We start from the raw sequence: 20166 nt of genomic DNA, 5'->3' as shown, positions 1-20166 counted from the left end.
CGGGGTGGAGAGGTTGGGAGCGGGGAGGAGAGGGCGTGGGTCTCTCGAATGGCGGGTCAAATTGGCCATTAGCGCTTGTTTGCCGAGGGAGAGAGAGAGTTTGGGTGGGAGAGTCAGGAGCGGAGGAGTAAAAAGGAAGGAGCCGCGTACCCCGCATTCACCTGTGCCCCTGGGCAAACCGTGGTCGGGTCGCTGTAGCGCGCCTCTATCTCCTTGGCCCCGTGTGCTACAAGGGGCTGGTGGGAGAGAGGAAGGAAGAAAGGGGTGGGGAAAGGAGTGGCACGCCCCGCGGCGGTCTCGGGAACTTTAATGAGAGATGCGCCCTGTGGGCATAGGGACTGGGGAATAAACTCCCCGGCCCAACTGCTGCTGCGAATCCTATACGTCCTTCCTCTCCCCCCCCCATCGCCCCTTCTCCCTCCGCGGAACAACCTGGGCAAATAAAGGGCCTCCTCCGCCCTAATCTAAACGATCGCCCAGGCTCTATCTCCCCGCAGAGATATCGGAACGGGATAAAAATAAATACGTGGACGGGCGAGAGTGGTAGACGGAGGTGGAGGGGGTCGGAAGGGCCGCCCTTCGGACGATTATAAGGGCTCGCTCCGAGGAGCAGGGCAGGGCGTGCGTTGTGTGTGTGTTTCTGGTGATCGCTGCACACACACTCAAGCACATGTAATATGTTTATTCGAAGGAATTCCAGAGTGTTCCTCCCCGTAATTGGCTGCAGCGGTGGTTGTTGTTGGGAGAGGTAATCGTTAAAAAACATTATCAACGGTGATTAAATGGACGTGGAGTCATTTTTGAACTCCATTAAAGCGGATTGGCATCGGAATTTTTTTTCTTCTGGGTGAAAAATCAACCGTCCGAGTTGGAAGGGCGGGGGTGGGGGAATGGGTCGGCAGGGTAGGTGCCCTGCAAGTAAATGCGAAAAAGAGGTGATTTCCTCCGATTCGCTCATTCTGCTGTGTACCTTTGGAGTCGAAGGTTTAATTACGCGGGATTTTTTTTAATCGGTTTTGCGATCGAGTAAAGAGATGAAACGATGGATCGGTAAATATGATGGCACTAAATGTTGCAATTTGCAAACTAAAATGGGATGTTTCACGGTAAATATTCGGTTCGGTATCGGAAATAGTTTGAATTCATTTTCGGCTTTATAAACGGTGTATTTGTTTTGTTCATCGTTACGTAATGGTATTTATCTTTAAATTCGTGAAAGATTATCGTTGTGGAATAAAAAAAAATAATGGCAAATTTATAGGGAATGTTCATCATAAATGGAAGATCTTCGTAATATATTAAAATGTGTGTCACATTAGAATGTGCAACCCCAGCGTGAGCCATATCCCCCATGAATTAATGGTGGTTGCAGAATTAATAGTCCATTCTTTCTACAACTGTTGCCAATTTCAAGGTGATAATGACATAATTTGCCAAAACTATAGTCGTTTAATTTTAAGAATACAGCGGGAAAACGTGCAGTCGTGTTTATTTTATTACAATGGACACTGATTAATTATTTTCAAAAGGTGATAGCAGGCGTCGCATTTTAAATCAATCTCCCGGCCTGTTTTATTCGGATATCTTTAGTTACGTGAAACTTCAGGTCAGTAACTCAACCGGAATTCCTCTGAAAGGGCGTGGCAGATGAATGGACAATTCTGATTTAGTATTATTGACTCTTAATAAAATAGTCATCTACTTAACACATGATAACATCCTCCATTCTTTCAAAGCTACATCATTTCCGGTCTCTTAAGTTTTCGGAAATTCACTTAGTATACTAAGCCCATCTATGTTTGGAATTAACAAGTCAGATCCTTTTCCTGTACCACCTATGGTTTCCAAGGAAGATTTGGTTCACGAAAAATCACAGTTTTAGTAAATATGAGGGTGCCCCGAGTCGTCCTCAGGAATCGAACCCGGACCTTCCGGTCAGATGCCCACCGCTCCCACCACTGTAATACTGCGGCCCCCTTGTGTTCGAGCTAAATGGCACTCGTATTCTATGTTTCAATGCTATTCCGATATGTAAGATGGTGGAGGAGCGCTGATGCCTAAATTTTGCACAAAAAATAACGTTATTCCATCTTTATTTACGAGGGTCATCCGGAAAGTAGTACCCGTTCGTGAAATAAAGACACAAAAGTAAATATTAACAAACATAAAAAATTTTATTTGAAAGAGGATACTTTAAACTACTTCTCAACATAATCTCCAAGCAAATTAAGGCATTTGTCATAACGTGTGACAAGTTTCTGTATTCCTGCTGCATAGTCCTTCGCCGCCAGCTCATTGAGATACGCGAGGGACCCATCTTGCACAAATTTTTGCATAATACAGATGGTGTTTAACAATTTCATGAACAATTGTTCGAGAAACATTGGGAAAATGCTCACAGATGTCATCAATTGTGACGCGCCGATCGTTCCTCACGAATTCGTCAACTGAGCTCACCAGTTGGTCTGTAATGACAGACGGTCTCTCCGAACGCTCATCGTCGTGTGTGTTCCCCCTCCCCATGTTGAAGTTGCGACACCACCGCCGAACAGACGACTCGTCCATTACATTGTCTCCATACACCTCCTTTAATTGGCGATGAATATCACATGGGCGAACGTTTCTTGCATTGAGGAATTTAATCACTGCCCTCACTTCACAACTGGCGGCGTTCTCAATTTTTTTAAACATTGTAAACAATCACAGAAACAACACAGGCAATGCTAGCGTCACGCAACTTGGCTCAGAGAAGGCAGACAAGCCACTGAAGCTATCTGACCTCGTCCAGCGGCTACTCGCGTCGTCAGCACTTCATGCGGCACGAACGGGTACTACTTTCCGGATGACCCTCGTACTATGTTTTCTTATCCACCTATTAAATTGAAATTGTGCCCATGAAAATAAAATATGGGTTTCTCTTCTGTATTGTTAGACATTACTACAATATTTATCTTCCCATTTGACAGGCTTTAGGATAAAGTAAGGATAAAGTAGGATATGTAACAAAAATATACTAACGCGGATGTTTTTAAAATAAAATTATGGTCATAAGGTGCGGAAATATCTGGCCCGTGACTCCTTAAGAAATGTGGAAGAAAGTTAACGGGGAAGTGCGTGGGGTGAAGAGGACCTTATTAGCCAGGGACAAAAGGTCCAGTAGCCCATAGTCTAAGAAAAACCATAGAAAGAGGGACATGGGAGATACTTCTACCGTTTCTCATTGAAACTATTTGTCTTTTAACGTGTATTTTATAAACCACGATTTTTTCTTGAAAATAAAATGTCTTTTGCAGTCGAACGACGGATATGCAACCCTATTTAACGTATAAATTTGGATGCCTTTGAGCAATTGCATTATATTTTATATAATCAATGAGCGACATTGTTTCCACAACTTTGAACTTATTTTTTAAATGTCATTTGGTATTTCTTAAATATTATTTTCGACTAACATTTCCTTGGGTAACACTCATCTTTTTTAATTATTTGTCGTTTATTGTTTGACAATACGTCAAAAAACAACGATAACAAAATTAGCTTGGCTTTGCACAAAGCTCCTACACTTTCTTAAGAAATTGTGGCATGCAGGCATATTTATGAAGACTATTAGGTTCAATTGTTAACAGAGATGTAAAAGAATTCATATTGATCGTTCGTATTTAGTCAAATATCTTTTCAATCATCCTTTTTAACGTCTTAGACAATTTCGCTACTTCTTAAAAAACAATTATGCGGTATCGATAGGGCAGATATAGAGTTTACCTGCCACCCATATTTGAGTCGTTTAATTTATATATTTATATAATATTTATATATTATATAAGAGACTGACTACCCAATTAATCCAAAATGTCTCGTGAAACACTTGGCATTCATCAATTTATTGAAAAAACATTATCTCGATAATAAAAAGGGATTGTTGTGAAATATATGTTGGATATAGATTCGTACCATTGTGCTTCATTGGCTGGTAGGGGGACGGCGGATGGAACTTCAAAGACGACCCCACCCTTTCCCGCCCTTTCCCTCCCCTCTCTATGTGTGGAGGGGAGGGACGAATTTGACAAGAGCGCGTGGCTACTGCTGTACTGTTGTTCACCAAGCAGTGTAAAACAGCTCCCACCCTCTCACCATCAGGATTAGGTCCCCTATCGCATCTTTCTCCCCTTTGCCATGAAGAAATGAGACTCTGGAGTGTGGGTTGGAGAGAACCACCACCCTTAAACTCCAGAGAGATCGCTCTTCTCCCTTTCTTGCTTCGGTGGTCGAGGGGTCAACATTGGTTGCCACCAAAATAAGCGAAACCTGTGCGAAATCGTTTCTGCGTCTTGTTTCTGTCGTCCTCAACCCTGTGGTCTTGTTATCGTTGTCTGCTATGGATATTCGGAACGACATAGGTGAAGGGGTTCTTTATTGATGAAGATGGGAACGATTTCGTCGTTTTGTTCAGTGAAAGTGCATGCGATAGTGACATAAATATCCCTCAATTCACCAAAAAAAGGTGTGGCAGGGAGTGCAAGCACCAGGTGGGTATGATAAGTGATAAGGGAGGATATGGAAGACGAAGGCAAAAAGGGAAAAATATTCAGTAAAAATCCATCAATTAACGTGCTAATTTGTATACATACTGGAGGAAGATTTAATTCCAAACTAGGGTTAATTCACTTAATAAATTAGTTATTTTTAATGCGAAAAAAGGGAATAAGCTTAGATAAATAGTTTATAAGCACAAGTTCACGTTGTTTCCAATGGTGGCAAACAAAATTAAAAAAAAATAATAGCTTTGTCTTTGCACTTGGAATATGCTTTAATAACATAATATTCACTATCAATTTCATAGATATTTTCCCTCACCTTCAACATTTATATGTTTTTTACAGTTGTTCTTCATTTGCTATTACCAAATATTCTTCATTATGACTGTCTTCAACCGAATTCAACCATGAATTCCTCCATCTACCCCTTCCCCTCATATTATTTACTCATAAGTTCGTTATCCATACTCCGTATACCCGGCAATACGACTCTCCTCTACTATTCCCTGGGGAAGATCGAATTAGCGAAGCACTTCTCGATAAAACTCGACTCTTCCCGAATCATAAAATCCTCATTCCTTAATGATGCACTTATACTCTCGCCTAATATTTCCTTCTCGTACCACGCACAAACACAACTTAATTATCCATTTCCCGCCCCAATAAGTCTCGCGGAATTGCCTCATCCAGATTGGGGCACGCGCTAATAATGAAAGCATTACTCTGCTACCATTCAGCGTCGTGACATTTTGTTGGGGCTGCGTATGCTCCAGGATAAGTTTCCTTCCTCTCGACCTTCACTAAGGTGGAAACGGACGCTCTTTGCCGGGAACACCATCCACGGACTTTCAGCGACGTAGTGGGACAGACAAAAATTTAGCCCTTTATTTTCGTGTCTTAAATGAAGAAAGCACCGTACTTGTTTTGAAAATTATGCATTAACCTGAATAATGTTTTCAGCTCAAAGTTTATTTATTCCCTCCTAGTTGCAATTCTGAATCTCTTTATTCCACTTTGGAAGTGAATGCATATCATCTCAAGAATGCGAAGAGAAAATTAAAAAAACATTGGGTCCCTTCAAGTAATATACGTATCAACAGTAATACTTTGGATTGAAATGTTTAGGTGATCATTAGACTAAGAATAGCTCGAGTTGAAAAAAACGAGGATGTAGCTCGTAAAATGTATAGTTCCACGACGATAACATAAATTGGATGCCAAAATGAGACTACAAAACAATTAAGTGGTATAAATATAATTCATGAAATATGGCGTTGCATAGTAACATAAAATATTTCATCCATGAATCACTATTTTCGGTTCATATATTACTCATTGATTTTTAAATGTATTTTCTGGCGATAATTCCAAAATTAGCAACAAAATGAATAAAAAAATGAAATCTTTAGTGAGGTTTTCTATAAAAGTAGCATCAATGAAATGAATATGATCATTGTCCTGCTCTATCTTGCCCCCCCCCCGGTTATTACTTGATTTGTAAAAACCCGAGATGAGTGTTGGTACAACAAATTCAGGTCTTTCAGTGAGGAATAAATGTGCTTTCCGAGCTAATAACCCAGTCATTCTCAGCGAGTGGCATAGCCTTCTTCCACCTTGGGTCAAGCCATGGAACGAATACGCTGACGATGATATAAACCTGATGCTTTACAGGCGGTTATTTGGTTATATTCTTGCAATCGTCTAAGAAATGGAAATACAGGTATATTTCTATTCAAATAGGTGCTTTTCATATCTTCTAATGGGATAAAATTACTATAGTGTCAACAGGAGTTTGTTATTAATGTTGCACTGCCATTAATATTATGAACATCTAGTATAGTATATAGATAATATACAGTAATTCTAAAAATAATTTACATTTTTAATTACTCGATATTAACTTAACTCTTCATTGTTCCAAAGAGCTAAAACGCCCTAGTGACCAAATTTTTCATCACTTTTCTCAATAATATTCTCTCCTGTACTTTGTATTACCCTAACTATTCTTTTATATTCATCAGTAACCATAGATTTCATAATATTATTTAGAGTAGCAAGATGGTTCATTTGAACGAGGTAAATGTTTAAAAAATTAAAAAAAACACATTAGCACCCGTTTAAGAAGCTTGTTCTGGTGTGTTGACTCTGAGATAACTCTTTATCGAGTAACCTCGATTTTGGTGGAGTGGAATAAGTCCTTTAGTCTTCATAAGCAGCTGTAGAAAATAAAACTCGAATGGGATGGCTACCTCAGTTACTCTATGTAGAAAGATAAATGTTGCCAACTAGTTTTAGTATTTTTATTACCCTACAAGCCATCGCTAGGGTAGGTGGTAGGGGGTGAATACACACCAGACTAATTTTGACCCAAATTTGACCCCTACTGAGGTCGGACAAAGTTATTCTGATCACTTTTCCTTTGTGGAAAAAATGAAATCTTACGATAAATCCATCTGATTATCATAAGTCCAAGTGACTTAATTTCTCTATTTTTATTGGAATGATATACCTTAGTACGATGGGGGTAATAATACATTCTCAACGCCATTGCTCAAGAGACGTCCTTCTAATTTCTGCAAAAGATTTACTCTGTAATTTAGCCTTCACTCCGTGATTGATTCCCATCTCAGAGTAATAAACCATGTAGCATAGGAAGGGGAAAATTAGCAATACAGATAAAATATTCTTCCCCAATATAAGTTTACTGTATATATAAAAATCAGCCTTGGGTTTATATAACGGGGTTCAATGAAAAGTGACTACTTATTTTATTCAGGTCTCTTGAATGTGTAGTTGAGGATATGGACACAATAATGAATAAACTTGATTGAAAAATATTGAGTTACACGTCAATTGCCAAAAAAGAGGTAATTAATTAAGGTACTCGTATAATTTATTTTGTGGGCCGTCTATTATTATGTGCAGTAGTTTCCCGGTCCAGGTTAGTTTTTGAAGGGTTCAGGAAATAAAATCTCCTGCACTTCCTACCTCTCCTAACACGATACTAAATATCCTTGAACCCCATGTAATAAACTATTTGGTTATCCTAATTATTTCTGCCTCCCTTCATTTCGTCCAATATGCATAATCTGTTCCTTTCCTCCTCGATCAACTAATATTCTGCAATCTCTCTTTATCTTCAAAATTCTCTTATCTTTCAATATACCCTGCATCCATTTTTCATGTCCTCTTCGAAAACCACCAAATCTTCTCTGCTTCCAGACATCCCTGATCCTTGTTCGTTTAATTTTCTGTCACTTTCAGTTTCTAAATTATTCTCCACACTCCAATAAAGAAAGTCTCCAGCAAACATTTGGCGTCCTGTCACAACTTTCAAGTTTCCAGAACATTAAAAAGTATGCTTCATATGAATGTTTTCGCTGACTGACAGCAAACTTCATATTAATGAAAATATTTATAGAGTAAAATTGTTTGTATTTACGTTGAAACTGCGTCAATTGCATTGAGATTTTATCTAATAGCTACTATTTGAAATATAATGTACTAATTCAAATCGAATGTTCCAGAATAATAAATCAATTGCCAATGATTACAACCTCTTAAAATAGCAGGTTGGTATTCTTATAATTAACATTTTAAATATTGTAAGATATCATGTTTTGTCCTGTTCAGTATTTAATTGTGTTATATTGGATGCTAAATTCTTTTTTTCTTGTTGATTGCTTTAATTATTATGCCCTTTCGATTGACAAGCTTGTTGCCAGGGTAATAATATTGATCTGGATTTATTTTTAACATTGAAAACGCTCGGCAAAAAAGTGTGCCTTTATAATCTAAAATTGTATAGTAAATTGAACGAATGTCAATAATAATGAATCTATAAAATCTTAGGTGAACGTTCGAAAAAAGACGCAGAAAAGAATACTTTGAAAACGGCAAAATAAAATTTTAAAACTAATATCCTAGTAGGGTGAACAATTTTATGAATATTCTGCTCACCAAGGGTGCCTATAGCCTTTTACTCAGGGTTTTACTTTCATTTTCAGACTTTGTTGTTACCACAACCATAATCTTATCCCACCGTTATTGCGACAGCTTATGATTTTCACGCCGAGAAACCCGAGACATCGGCATTCATGCGGCCTTTTTTTTCGCTTAGTTCGTGTCGCTGTGCAATACCGTTTCCCAAGTGCTTATTTATATACATACGTACGTATATCCATATTTGCGAAGTCGGACCCTCTCCCGACACCTGCTCCCACCCCGTCCAAAACCACCTTTAGGGGTTGAACCGGGCGCAGTGGGTTGAAGAGCGTGGTAGGGGGACTTGTTGGGCGGGGGGGGTGGCGAGGCTTTTGTCGGGCGGGGGTGGCGAGGTTAGGGTCGAGATTAAATCCCCTGGGTGCACTCACACAGACACACAGAGAGATAGGCCCGCATACCGGGGACGCATACTGGCTGCTATATGCACACAATATCTGCCGCTCGGCTGATTCTCACCGCCCCGGCGTTATACCCCTTCCAGACCCCCTCCCTCCACCCCCACGCCCACCCATTCCCCGCCCCCTGACGAACCGGCGACGGCATTCCTCGGGTGGCAATTACATTTTTCGAGGGCGCCGCAATCGTTGGGGACGGGTGAGGAGGGTTTGGGTCTCGCACACGGCCTCGGCCGCAATAAGTACTCTCTCCACCCCTGGATTTTGTGGGGGTTAGGTTTGCACTGGTTCACACGGAGGGGGGGAGAGTGTGTGCGGGGATGGAGACTCCTCCTCCCACAATCCCATTGTTTGACGTTGGATGCGTGGTGTGTGTGTGTGTGTGTCGCGGCGACGGACAGTGTTGCCACCGTAAAATCGGCAATAACTGCCACCTCCCTACGGGGTTTGCAAATCCCACGGGGATTTCGGCTCGGATATATAAATATATATATATAAATATATATATATATATATATATATATATATATATATATATATATACACATATATGTGTATATACACATATATATGTGTATATATACATATATATATGTGTATATATACACTTATATATGTGTATATATACATATATATGTGTATATATACACATATATATGTGTATATATACATATATATGTATATATATACATATATATGTATATATACACACATATCGCCTCTCCCTATTGATTGACAGACTTCTTTAAAATGGTTGGGGATTGAATGCTTAAAATGATGAAAAACAAAATAACAACCATTCATTTAATCCGCTGACAAACGCGTGGAAATCCTTAAAACCAGTCGAGTATCTGTAAAAAAAACCCCAGGTATACTGAGGCATTATTTTCATGCTCGGTCGGCTCTCCCTATATCTTGCCACCAAATGAATTAATATTTGAATAATCAATAAAATCGAGTGTATTTGCCAACTTGATGAATGGTTTTTAAAAAAATGTCTCAGGGGAATTGTGTTTTTTATGCCTCAGAAAAATTAATTTTTTACTTTTTTTCAAAATTTTTATTGTGACGTAAGAAATGTGAAATGATATTTGCATCACATTTAACGTAATTAATTTATCGCAGAAAATTAGCAGAATAATATTTTTTAGGCTGTTCAAAATGATTGTTCATCGCCATCAAGGTTTTCTACCATAGGTTTCCACCCCGAAAGTATAATTTTGGATGGTACATGATAATTGGTACATGTTGTGAATTGCGTAGATTTCCATTAGCGTAATCATTTTGTATATACAACGTAATTTTCCACCTCAGTTCTCCATATTTATTCCATTCTTTTACCATTTACTCCATACTTTTTCATTTCCATTTACTCCATTCCTTTCCTTACTTGACTACTGTTCTCCCTTCTATGGGCATAGTTTAGGCATCTAGATACGTCTCAATATCTTCTCTGACTTTTATTACCCTCTGTTAATTCTCCATTACATTTAACTTCTTCTCATACCATAAAGGAATGCCATAGTTCCACTTCATCTCCAATTGATGTCTCTTTTTTATCCATTTTCATTTCTCCCCGCGCTAACCGTAATGCCCCCAATTTGTTTTTGAACCTTACGCTGGCACATTCTGTGTTATACTCATCAAACAAACGCTATCCAATCGAAAATAAATGTATATACATTGACATTTTGGTATCTAGTTCGTAGTTTTATACTCTCACTTCTTCAAAATTTGCATTTGTTCGTATCCATCGGCGGAGAGTATGAGTTCAGTTTTGATGACTCCAGGCCAACATGTCCCTTGTTTTTAATTTATTTATTTTGCTCCCATTCACAGATAGGGGTAAGTGATGCCATTTTATTCGTACATGTAGCAGATAATGGGACTATAAATAGTAAATTCATATTATTTCGTGAGACTGAAATTGAAATGATTTCACTAGTTTATTATTATGATTATGATTCTACCGGTTAAGCTAAGATTCTGAAATTAACATTTATTTCTTTTCCCATGCCTACCATGAGGTTAAAGTACTATGTAAAATTCTTATGGAATACTATTAACTATTGACCTCTTTAAGAAAATGATATTATTCTTTCACTTATCCATATTTGGTGTCCATCCATGTCTTCTAAAAATCTAGTAATTTATTGCTGAATGCACTCAGATCTCGTATTCACCATTATACTGTTATTTTTTATTGTAGGCGAGTATATTGTACAAAGTTGTTATTTACTAAAATATATGTAACATACTTAATATATTTGGTGGTTTTATTATCTACAGCTACATACAACACGGTTTTCTAAGTGTAAAATATTTCTCTACGCAGGAAATACAGAAATACGCCAAATATATCTGCTGCCAGCCTGATGAAGAATAAAAAAATGTTAGCCGCGATGAAAATAATGTTAGAAAAATAGATATATTAAATAAAAATTAAATGATAAATTATTAGGCCAGTTCGAAAACAATAATTTCCTCCCACCTCGGTCGTTTACATTTCTCCTAATCCCCTATCTTTCGCGCTGAAAATGAAATTTTAAATCTATTTGTTCTGCACTTGATATCGATATACGATTATTATTGAAATTTCATCCTCAATCCTAGTGTGATGGGACTAATGGAACATTTTCAACATCATAGCTAGAGAGACCTGCATCCGTAATTATGGGGATAATAATTGAAAAAATGACCCCATTTTCAGGTTTAGGCAGAATATTTGAGCTCATTGCTGGAATCGGCCTGTATTAAACTGACATCATCGTCATGAGGGCAATTCCGGAAGAATCAACAACTAACTCTTTCCTTATGGGATAGAACAGCATCGTGACATCTTGAAGAAAATCAATTCAGGCCAAATTCTCGGTGAAGTAATGACGTGGCATTTTAAAACTATTAGTCTATTAGTAGGCGCAGTGCTTTCGTTATAACTCTATGAATTGTTTTTCGGTTGCTTTGGGTTAATTTTTCGTCTCAAGGCGTTGGTTACGGGCCGGTTGAAAATGCATGTGAGAACACTACCTTACAGCAAAACTACTGCATATCTTAATTCGAAAATATTGTATCTTTCGAAGCAAAGTTTAGTCAGTTCAACCAATTAGAAAACCCGCCTCTTTCCTCAAGTTTGCCAAAGAGATGTCTTTCATTATTTATTCTTTGCTCTTTCATTCGGGATCGGTTAAATTAAGGCCTCGTTCTGCCTCGCATTAGGCTAATATAACGATTTCAGTTGGGAATTTATGAGCATAAGGCCTCTTCTGCCTCAAGCTATCACGGCCTCCTGTGACTGCTTGCGGTTTCATGCATAATCCATTGGCTCTATTTTTAATTTAAGCCCCCATAAATTTACGCTCTTATATTCAATGTGAACTAAACCTAAGACTCTATGAGGATGAGGTGCTTACAGCATTGATATTGACGTATCTTATGAAATCATAAGTATCTAAAAATCTGTTCACCCCCGATATTTAAACCCCTGCCTTCACCATGGGGTTTTGGCATTATAAGCAGTATTTTATGAGATTAGGATAGGTTTTCAATTGAAATAGGCAAAAACACACTGTTAAATTACAAAACTTTGACTAACACGGTACAAAATATTCTTAAAACTTCGTACCACATATCAAAATAACGCGTTCTTTAGCGCTTTCTTATTCCCTTCAGAATATTACTTTCCTCAACACCACTTTCGTAAAATTCTCCTTTCTGTAAAGTTTTACAGCATCACACTTTCTCCCCAGTATCCTCTGCATCCATTTGTTTTGACGTCTTCGGATTCATCCTGACAAACTCTTCTCTTTGAATAACATACGTAACAAAACGTACTTTCTGTCAACTTTTTTTATCCCATTCTTAACCACATTTACATCTCAAAGCATCCAATTTACCCTTATCCTCAACGATCACGTTTCCGAAATTAAATGGGTGCAGATAATCTTAAAGATTTACGTACCTTAATGATTCACGTATTTATTCACGCACCTTACTAACCCTTAACATAAATATATTACATATTTTTTATTCCCATTTCATTGACGTCATTGTCATCAAATTGGACCGTTGGTGCAAAACATCTCCTTTGCATGTAGGACGCGGAGGTGCGGGGGCAGAGGAGCGGAAGGAGGGAATACTTGGGGGGGGGGAGGGTTGCGACCCCCGAGCGTCGGGCGTGGAGAGAGGGAGAGAGATAGAGTTGGGATGAAATGCCAAATATGAGGCTTTATTGGTTGGCGGGGGCCATTGACAAACGCGCGGCCGGCGGTCGGAAGTGGAATGCTCACAGAGAACGAGAGGGAAGAAGGGAGGAGGGGGAGATTAAAACGGGAAATCCCCCTTCCCCCTACCGCCCACTCCTCCTCACCCCCGCCCACGCCCCCATGTCGCTTAAAACACTTTGCCAACTCCACCCCAAACTCTTCGTGTCTTCCTCCCGCTCTCTCCATCTCGCAGACCGGCTCGCACAAACACACACATAAACACACGGTCGCATTGTCAGCATACTTTATGAATCAAATATAAACGCTGCGGCGGCTGACGGGGGTGTGGCACGCCCCACACGCCCCCTCCTAACCCCTCCCACCCACCAGCCTCCAGTTGAACAGTTTTACGTGCCATTCCATCAACCTCCAACCTCCCTCCCCTCGACCGCTGGTTTTTCAACCCTCGCACCATCTCTCCCCCTTCGGCTCGGAAGCATCAAAAACAAGGGATGGCACGGAGGGGGGGAGGTTGGCGGAGGGTGATGGTGGTGGTGGCGGGGGAGATGGACGGGTGGGCGGAAGGACAGGGCATAATATCCATATTTATGCCCGGCCCCTCTCTCTCCCTCCCTCGCACGTGTGCCGGGCCACCGCCCCGTTTGTCATTATTGCCGCCGACCCGGACTGCAAGCGAAGGATGCGAAGAGCCCATGCTACAGCGTGCAAGCCGTAGACTCTCTGGGAAGCCCGGGGTTCATTCCCCACCGGAATGCGGTGGGCAGCTTCCAATATGTTTTTCTTCGGACCCCCTTGACGTTTGTAGCGGACTTAACGGGAGAATTGAGTCGTCGGGGAAAGCTGAATTGCGTTTGGGTTCTTGGCTCCGCATTCATTGAGGACTACTGTCGATCCCTTGCACTTTATCCTCCCACCTCCAACACAGTTTATTCGATTTTATGGGAATAATTCTCTCTGTGGCGTGAGGTTATGGTGATAAGAGCACTTTCGACTACCTTGAGATATCTTGAATAATAAATCTAAGGTAAATCAGGATAGCTAGTGGGATTCGATGAGAAAGTAAAGGAGAGGCGTGCTACTTCACATTTCATAGACTGCATTTGTTATACGAGTATTATATTTGGTATTCATCAGAGGAAGGATTAATTAACGTGTTAGATAAAATTAAAAAAGGATCCGCTTGATTTGTCAAATACTGTTTAAAAAAGCATGACTAAGAGCACAGTAGACTTCGGTATTATTGTGGGTGCAAAATATTTTTAGCAACCCTACATTAAATCTTTGTGTCCATCCCAAACCTACCTTCAGATGTTTAGATGAGACCCTCCGGAAAACATATGAGGGATGGAATTTGAAAAGAACGAACTTCGATAGTCTTTCTTCCTCTTACAATATTCGCATAAGGCACGCTGTTGAGTAACCACTGAAGATATGCTTCATGAACCTGCTTTTAAACTGAAATATGTTGCTCATACACGCTTTCTATATTTCATCAAAAGTTATGTGATGGATATGCACATCTTAACCCAAAATTCCAGCGGTGTGATTTTCTGGCTATCAACACTCGTCGGGAAGACGCAGGTGGATGCAGGGTAAATTTCACCAACATTCAACCTAATAACTTCAATTTTTTACGTTTCGAAATAACTTCATCTCGTGTGCTTTTTTCCTTTAAATTACACTTTTTTCCTTCTTTCGTTTCTTATAACATCTACTTGCATTCGTATCGTCTACAAATGATCTCCCTTCCGCTAGCCTATTAACACTATCTACAGCTATATTTTAATACTTCCCCCACCCACTTATTTTGTCTTCTTCAGGTTACTTCCCGCAAACTTATCTCTCCGTCATCCACATATGGCGTGGAAATCATCTCACTAAAAAGCCACTTGAAGAGTGGCAATTATTTGTCACGGACGGAATTTTAACCCCGGACATAAAGCGTAAGAATTCAGCGTCTCTAACTGGCCTGCGTTCCAATATTTCGGTATAAAGGAATTTTCCAAGTGTTTTGAACATTAATTTTATTTAAAACTATGGTACTAGACTTAAATTTATGGAGCTACATTATGAAATTCAATATGATTATAAAACAATTTAAAATAACCTGTTTCGTCAAGCACACATCATTTAGTGCAAAATTCAGGATTTTGTACGTAATGATGTCGACTAATAGTATTCAGCAGTAATTAAAAAGTTTCCATTTTTCAAATTTCATTATTATTTTTACCGTACTTATGTAACAACCCATGCCGCTAAAATTAATTTTTCGTACGTTTTCAATGCATTTGGTAATAATCGCATTTGATCAACGTAGAGTTTTAAATAAATGTTGAGATGTAAAATTTTCAAAGGGTAAAAATCATTTGCCTTGAACGGGATCCCGGTCGAGTTGAGCAATTTCTACGCTTTGAAATTGTTTAATTGTAATGTGCATTAGCAGATGACTCCGCCAAAAGTTCCTGTCGCGGCATCTCCCGCAGTTTCTTTGAATTTAATGCTTAGGGGTGTATTTCGTTGTACTTAACCTAGCGTATTCTGAGAATTAATCTGATAAAATCTATCTTTCTAATGCTATTTGAGGTCTCGTAACATGAAGTAGGATTTGAATAAACTCAGATGGCTAATTCTCACCCAATGAGTTTGTTTTTTTAGGCCTGAGCACTGTTGGTGCAAACTCTACTTAAATAAACGATAATTTTCCTAAGAGATTGCTTCACAATTACCCTATTTTCGAATTCATACACTTTCCGTTTATTACATGTTTTATGTGTATTCAAAGAATAACATTTTTATAAATTTTTGATCGACCATTTTGTCTGCCTGAAGACTGATTGTCTGCTTCCCTCCACACTACACATGCTTCCTCTCTTCTGCTCCCTTTTAGTTCCTCCGTATAACATTCCTCTTCAATTGGCCTGAATACACATGTCCCGTGGCCTTCCTCATTTCATTCCCTTCTATTTTCATTCCAAATGTATGATTGAAATCGATAAAAATAATGAATTCGTTATGTTTTAAGATGATCCCAATCCATCTGATATTTTTTCCATATCGTGATCCGTATTGTCTCCTTTTTCCCCTATCCCTCTGTAAACTCCTTCGCATCCCATTCTAGTAATCATCCATTGTTTATTTTTTTATATTTCATTAAAAGAGCACTTTCGGCCTTTAAATCGGACTTTTAACAATTATGCGAGCATAAAAACAGAAACAATTACAAACTCCCAAGCTCTAAGTGGAGAAAAACCCACCTAGGCAGGAATAGAATCCGTGACCTCTGGGTCGTCAGGCGAGAACGTTACACCGCCGCCACCGAGGCTGGCAATAACAAAAATTAAAAGAAAATCAAATTTGTTGTTCCATATTTCACACATATGGTCTCCATTCCATTTTTTGTGGTGGAACTAAAACTAATATGAGAAAAACTTCCGTTAAAATTCCTTTATAATAAATGCTTGAAGAATACTCTCCTGTTCTCCTGCGTTGTATTGCTTTGAAATGTGTCTGGTTCATAGAATGCAGCACTCAACACAAATATTTTTACGCATTACTTCCATGCTAGTCAGTTGATCTTCATTGAGCGTTTTAATCACGTCTTCGACATGAGCATTTTGGAACGCCAATGGAAAAATTATTTATTCGAACTAATAGTTATTTTCACCCACTCCTAATCCGTGGGGATCCGACAATGGCCGTGAAGGAGTGGGTTGGTCTTTTGCACGCCATTGCGCGCGTTCCGGGGATCGGGTAGGACTCTCCCCGTGACCGGTCCGCAAGACCAAATACGCACTCCCTCGCACCCCTTCGTCCGTTTCTTTTTGCTCCCCTTCCTCTCCCCACACCCCCTCCAGCGAGTCGGAGAGCTGAGCAGCTGACGCGAGAACGCATCGCGCCTCACCACCTGCCGCTCTTGACCGTCTCCCCCGCGGAAACCCCTCGCGGGCTCAACCCCCAACACCCCTTCGCCCTCCTATCCCCTTCCTCGCTGCACGAGTTTCACTTTACTACTACTATGCGATTCTTCTCCGTGCATTCGCTCTGAGGACACCACACACACTCGGGCCAGCGATGCCGGAAGGCCGCAGGAGTGTTAGGAGAGCGTGAGCGGGGGATGGGCGGGGGAGAGAAGGGTGAGGTGGGGAGTGGGGGACGACTACCTCCCCTCCCTCCCCAAAGAGAGATTGATGCCGGATGATGGGGAGAGAGAGAGAGAGAGAGGGAGGCGGGAGAGAACGCATAAGAGCGCCATGGCAACCGGGAGGGGGTGGGGTGAAAGGGAGGCTGGAGCTGTGAGCGCGGGTCGTCGTTTTGCCGTAAAACGGTGGATACGTATCAAGGGAAGAGGAAGAGGGTGGGTGTGGGGAAGGGGGGGTGTTCATCCATTCCAGGGGGTGAGGTTCCCACCCACCCAGCTCCCCGCCCGACTCTCTTCTCCAGCCCGCTCCGTCTCCGCATTAAAAACGGCACCAAAGGAGCCGCCTCGCCTCCAGGAAGGGAGCTCTGATTACGATAGGCATTTGTCACGTTTGAGCGAATAAACGATCCGGTTGGCGGCTCTGGGAGCGACCCCGGCCATCTCGCGCGCCGAGACGCCTCCAGTGACGGCAAGTGGAAACATTCACCCCTACCCTCCCCGTCCGTCCTCTCCGCGAGCGTGGCGAGCGATAATACATAATAATAATAAATTACCCGCGAGTTGACGTCACGTCCTTCCCGACGTCAGCTGTTCCGATCCGTCGAGTAGTTTCCCATGCATTAACGATAGAGACGCTCAATGTAATCTTTTTTCCGAAACGTGAGATTCCGGGGTTAAATATGTTTTTTTTGTTTAAGTGCTTTGCATATTTGTGCTCATATAGTTTCGCGGGATAATGCATTTGCTGTAACACTATTTTTTTCCCACATCCGTCTTGCAAAGTGTCGCTGTATACGTCAATATTGATGGAATTGCATCTTTTACACTAAATGTCTTCAGGAAAGTTTTCTATAAGCACTTTCACGTATACGAATACTTAAAATCCATCTGCTAAATCTTCACTTTCTACATTTTTAGGTTTCTTGGCTTTATCACGCCTCCTATTTTTTGTGGATATTTGTAAAGGTTTTCTATTTAACTATGTACCGGCATAAGCCCCACGTGGATTTCGGAGTAATATACGTTTTCTCGATAGCTCAAGTCGAGAAAATCGAGCGTCAAAAAAATGTCGAAAGATTCGTGGTTCAAGTCCCGGTCAAGGAAATGTTTTTTCACTCGTGATCTGCTCGATTCCGCCATACCCATCTCTTCCGTGTTCGTCCTTTCTATGTGTTCCCATCCATTTTCCTTATATGTGTGTGAATCTATCCAATTTGAATGGCTGCTTCAAACATATACACGGTCAGTGGAAATAAAGAAAATATTATGATACGCATACATGTATACTTGTCCTTATGAATTGGATTTTGCGTAAGATAATTTTTGAAAAATACATCGGTAACCTCTTGGTATAGTGCGTCAAATATCTTTTAAAATCCAGTTAAAGTTCCTAAAAATTCTTTTAATTAATGTTTAACAATTTTTTTGTAATAATAGATGAGAAAATGCAAACCAATATTCTGCAGAATAAATCACCAGAATAAGTGGATGCAAACATCCTGAAAACGTTGTATCTACTACGCAATTTGTAAATTTCTTTGAAATACTAGTAAGTTGAAACAATGAAATTAAATTGTTACAATTATCATGAATGTTCACTCTCTTACTGTAAATCAATTACTAAGGGTGACTAAAAAATTAAAATGGCGGTACATACAAGAAATATCTTGAAATTAGCTTTTTGTGGTATGGAAATGATTGTTTTCTGTTTCTTTGTCAATTTTAATTGCAAGTCGATTATCTAAATAGTTTTCATGTTAATGATTGTATGACTATCCAAACTTTTGGACCCAAAACATTGGCGACATCTCACTCCTTGGGTCCCACCATTGTGAAACTTATTCCTCCTTCATTTCCTATTACAAATCCTCCTCCTCGGCATCTTTCACTTCATCTATATCTGACCCAATCATTATTTTCCGCGTTATGAACATACTTTTTCCATATTAATGAGTTTAACACGTAAGGTCACATGATCATATTACCCAACTACACGATTCTATGAAGGAACCAGGGTATCCGGCAAATCTAATGAATAACAAAATACTCAAACCTTCCTCCCAGTGCACTTCTCGTCCCAAAACAAATCATCCAAAATGCCCTCACCTAATCACCGCATTTCTTTTCGGAATCCAAAAAACCAGATCCATAATACACGATCCATAATGTCCCGCTGTCTCCTTTAAATACCCGTCGAACTTGAGCGACATCTTCAAATCCCAAAGACCACCCGCGGTCTCTTCTCCACTCCTCTCCCCACCATGTAACCGCCCTCGCTGCATTTGCTGCCATCTTCTTCGACCCGCCACCACCCCGTCTACAAAATCCCAGCCCAAAAATCATTCCTTTTGCCACCTGCACTTAACTAAACATTACTATTAATCACCTCTCCTGTAATTTCGGTCCTGACTTCTACGTGAGCGAATGCACTACCACCCTGTCCCTCCACTGGAACAACCACCGCTACTCCACGCCTTCCTTAATAATCCCATTCATATTCAATGCTTTCCACGACTAATTCTTTGACAATTGCTTCTTTGTTTCATTGATTAAAAGCCCTTCCTAAATCCGTCACCCACATAGGGGGAGAACACGCGTCCACACACAATTGTCCACATGTGGGTTATAGAATTTTTCCCAAAAACCTATCTTTTCCTTGAAAAAGTTTTAATACCTCTTCGTTTTTGTCCTTTCCATTCATTTAACCTTTTTATCATTCCCTACACCCGCATATTTAAATCCTTTTATATATGCCAATCATGGCCTTCAATGACCAAGTTTCTGCACAGGACAAAACGACTCTCCATATCAAAATTTACACTTATCTTTTCTTTATATCCATATTCAGACTCCCTGACATCGACTCGGTC

This window comes from Hetaerina americana, unplaced genomic scaffold (assembly GCF_022747635.1).
Source record: "Hetaerina americana unplaced genomic scaffold, ioHetAmer1.1.p SCAF_6, whole genome shotgun sequence".
Classification (NCBI taxonomy): Eukaryota; Metazoa; Arthropoda; class Insecta; order Odonata; family Calopterygidae; genus Hetaerina; species Hetaerina americana.
Note: the sequence above shows the minus strand (reverse complement) of the source record.